This window comes from Pseudonaja textilis, chromosome 2, assembly GCF_049901715.1.
Source record: "Pseudonaja textilis isolate UNSWEBS1 chromosome 2, rPseTex1.2, whole genome shotgun sequence".
NCBI classification, from domain to species: domain Eukaryota; kingdom Metazoa; phylum Chordata; class Lepidosauria; order Squamata; family Elapidae; genus Pseudonaja; species Pseudonaja textilis.
The window spans coordinates 17,528,911-17,533,165 of NC_141991.1; positions in this window are offsets into that span (position 1 = coordinate 17,528,911).

Genomic DNA, 4,255 nt, shown 5'->3' on the forward strand with positions numbered 1-4,255 from the left:
ACCATGCTGTTGTTTTTAAGAGTCTCAAGCAATGAATAATGCTGAAATATTCCATTTGCAACCCAGCAGCCAAAACATAAGAGAAGCAAGACTCACCGTTCCTGAAGTTCTCTCCACCCATCCTTGAGCCAGCTGAAAATGATGTTTTTCCTCTTCAACTATCTGACAATCACAGAGTGAGGCAGCAGATGCCCTGCGTGGTTTGGATGTCATGCACTCCCTATACAATATAGAACATTATATATAGACTATTATATATAGATATATAGAGTATATCCTAGAGCCGGAAACGACTAGCATGCATGAGTGAGGGGAACCTTTACCCTTTAAACATAGTAACACGTATAGCCATCCAAATCTTGTTTGTTTATGGCTTCCTCTGCAGACCTGACTTATCTTAGATGTTGGGGTCATTGATCACAAGACCAAGAGATCACACTAGTCTTCTCTACAGACTTTGGGATTATATAAAGGAAGGAGAAGGAACAGCAATAAGATGTTTCTGCAGAGGGCTTCATTTTCGGGACTGCAAACAAACTCCCAAAAGTTTGTTAGGGACAAGATGCTCATTGAAGATCATCCCATCCCCAACACATAGACCTAATCTCTCCCACTGTGTGTCAATGTGCTGTTTTTTCTTATTATTTTTCATCCACTGGAGTCAGACGGTCAAGTCAAAAGGAGGATTTGGAGGAATCCAAAACACTGAAAGAACTTTTTTTTTTAACCGATTCATGTCTCTGCCTTGACATGATCGTTCCTTTGATCGTTCCAAATTCCTACTTCGGATGTGTATAAGTCCTGGGACAATTGAATTCCCATCCTCTTAGCTAGAAATTGCCATGAAATAAGTTTTCATTTGTAATAAGTTTTCATTTTCATGTGCTCCTTATGAGAGCCCCGTGGATGTGTTTTGGGGTCCGTGCCTCATTTTGTTGCAACTTTGTTATGAGCATCAGGAACATAGCACTCAAGGTACCCTAGATCAGTGGTTCGCAACCTTTTTGGCTTGGTGGCTCCTCGGCAGGGGGAAAGGGGATGGATCCGTGTGAGTGGCAGGCGCACGCATCTAGTTCCATTTGCACAAGCGATCGGTGCAAGCACAAATGGAGCGCTACCTGTGAGCATGAGCGCCTGTTGCTGGTGCAAGTGGAGCTGCGGGCACTCATCCATTGCTTGTATAGCCTGGTTCCCAATGGGATGCAGCCTGGTAATGGGCCGCAACCCGGGAGTTGGGGACCCCTACCTAGATGGTATAGTATCAGATACTATAGTGTCTTTTTCATCCCCAAAGACCTAGATAGCAATTGAGCAGTTTGTTTAAATAGGTTGTACTTCTACATAAGTTGATGCCCAATTGGTCACCTTCCCACCTTCAACCTGTATTGTGCCGAATCTCGGTCAAACCAGGAGAGCTACACCATCACGCCACAGCTGCCCCAGTTCAGGCATGAAATTGGCTCATTTCCTGGTGGGTTGCGTGCATGTCACAGATCTCTTTTCCATGTGTGCAAACGTAAACAAGGGTATGCATGGAATGCAAAACCCACTGGGTAGCTTGCATGGCCTCAAGACATACAACACCTCAATGTGCGCAGGCGTACACACATACACGCCTGTTATCAGGTTCCAGTTGAATTCCCCCTCCAAGCTAATGTGCAAATGTAGAAACACCGTTCTAAATTAGAGAAGCCTGAGCCTATTTTTGAGAAGTAGTGTGATCGTGTGTCGTAGTGGGAACCATCTAAACCTTAGCATGTTTTTTCCTGTCTTAATAAAAGGCATTCTCTTCCCTGAGAGAAAGGGGAGTAGGCAAGACCTTCTAATTTGCTACTTTAAACAACAGCATTGTAGTCTTACACCTGTCTTGTGAATGGGTTCACCGTTTCTCCTTCCTGATCCACTAATTTGGAGTAGTCTACCTAGATTGTGTGCGCAGACATGGGCACACCATATACATTCGGTGTTGCAGACAAACTTGTTTCAGAGTTTTTATTCCTCCTTATTCTTACAGAACTAAGCCATACGGGGTGGAAAAATGAAATTCATCTGCACATGAGGAATGGCTGTTATTCTAGATGGGGGCAGGCCTGGCAATGTTGGATCCTCCATATATCTATGTTTGTCAACTGTAGCAACAGATGGGTGCTCCCAAAATTCCTCAGCCAGGCTGGGGAATTCTGGGAGTTGAAGTCCACCCATCTGTTGCCAAAGTTGAGAAACAGTGTTTTACATATATCCTCTTCACAAACAAATGAGCATGGCTGGCTGGGGAATTCTGGAAGTTGAAATCCACACATCTTAAAGTTACCAAGTTTGAAAAATACTGGTTTTCGCCTTTAAATATATTTTTAAATTCACGTATAAGTTTAAATTTGCCTTCAGGAAAAAAAAAAATAGGATGTTCCCCTTTAATTTTGGCTTAATGTAGAGTTGCTGGAATTAAACTGCAAAAATATTCATGCCTACTAGAAGACAGAAAACCACGCTTTGCTACGTTCATCTGAATTGAGCGATGCAGATTCCATATATTATGTAAACTGTTATTGTTTTAAAGCCTAATGTGTGGCTTTGTGTAATCCTAGCCCATTGGATTTTGCTCAAGAAACCATGATGAGACAAAGCACAGCTTAGCACATTTGCAACTGAATGGAGTTGAACTAATAGCAATAATTTACAATGTGTTTCTGTTGCTGCTATCAGTGGTTATGATATTGGTTGAGGTTTTATTCCTCTCATTGAGGGGAGCCCCAAATTGGTGTAGAATGGCAGAGGAGGCAATAGAAAGGAAAAAAATTGCTACCCCATCGACTTCAATTTATCGAGTCCTGCTTTGACTCATCCAAGCTGGTAAAGAATAGGCATGTGCCAGACATGCGGGATTAAAGACAGTCTTCCTGAGTATGGCGCTTCTATCATGGAATAGATCCACTGAAAATTCCCCACCGGTTGATGGAAGTAGTAGTCCAACCAATCTAAGAAGTATCACCTTGAAGGAAGTGTGGAATGGTCTCCTGAATAAAGGTGCACCTTGAAGACTTGCTGGGTAATTAAATCAAACGGACATTGGGTAGAATATGGAAATAAAAGGTAACTAAGAACATTCGGGGAGAGCATAGAAAATAATAGCCAATATTGGCTCTCAGTAGCAAGTCACAATAGAAGGGCAGGAATTATGTGTAGGTTAATTGTATGTATACTTTTGTATTATTGTATTATGGAGCCCTAGTGGCACAGTGGTTAGAGTACAGTACGGCAAACTACTCCTGCTGCAATTTGGCAGATCGAATCTGACCAGGCTCAATCAAGGTTGACTCAGCCTTCCATCCTTCCGAGGTGGGTAAAATGAGGACCCAGATTGTTGGGGGCAATAGGCTGGCTCTGGAAACCACTTTGAGAGGGGCTGTAAGTTAAGAAGCTCAGCTGAACCTGACAGATTGTAGTTGAGTAAATCTAGTAGGAATGCAAAATTTTGGGGATCTCTGAAGGACAATTTCCCCTACATGAATTTATTTTATATGTTAGCTTTATATCCTCCCTTTTCTTGAGAAGGTAAGACATATAGTAGTGTTTCCTCCTTTAGTTTTCCCTCAAAATGCCACCACCACAGTGGGACAGCTTTGCCTCCAGAACTTGCGGATACTGCAACATTGGAAGTACTCAAGAAGAGATTGGACAGCCATTTGTCTGAAATGGTATAGGGTTTCCTGTCTGGGGGGGGAGGGGTTGGACTAGAAGACCTCCAAGGTCCCTTCTAACTCTTATTCTTTTGAATTGTAAGAGATTGACTGGCCTGAAGTCATCCAGGAAGCTTTGTGGATGAAAGGGAACTAGAATCTGGATCTCCCTACTTCTAGCTCAATGCTTTCACCACGTTTGCAAATTTAACTTAATAAAAATATAATCAATATGAAATTAAAAATGATTATTTTGGAGACCTGAGGAGATACCTTAATAAATATAGCTAATATGAGTTACTAGAAAGTTATTGTTGACTTCTTTTCCATCTCTTAAAACACCCAGTCTCTTAGATGAGGATTGATGACTCTTCATTCAGGAACACGTGTACACAAGTATTTGCATGTGAGGCACAGGACCTTCTATTATAGAGGACCATTTTTCAGCAGCCAAAGTGCAGATAAACTCTGATCACACGTAGGCTGTGTTTGTATGTCATGTTAAACTGGAATCCTATCTTGTGGATGAATTTAATCTCCTAATCTTGGCATTTCCTGCATTAAACCGACTATACAGG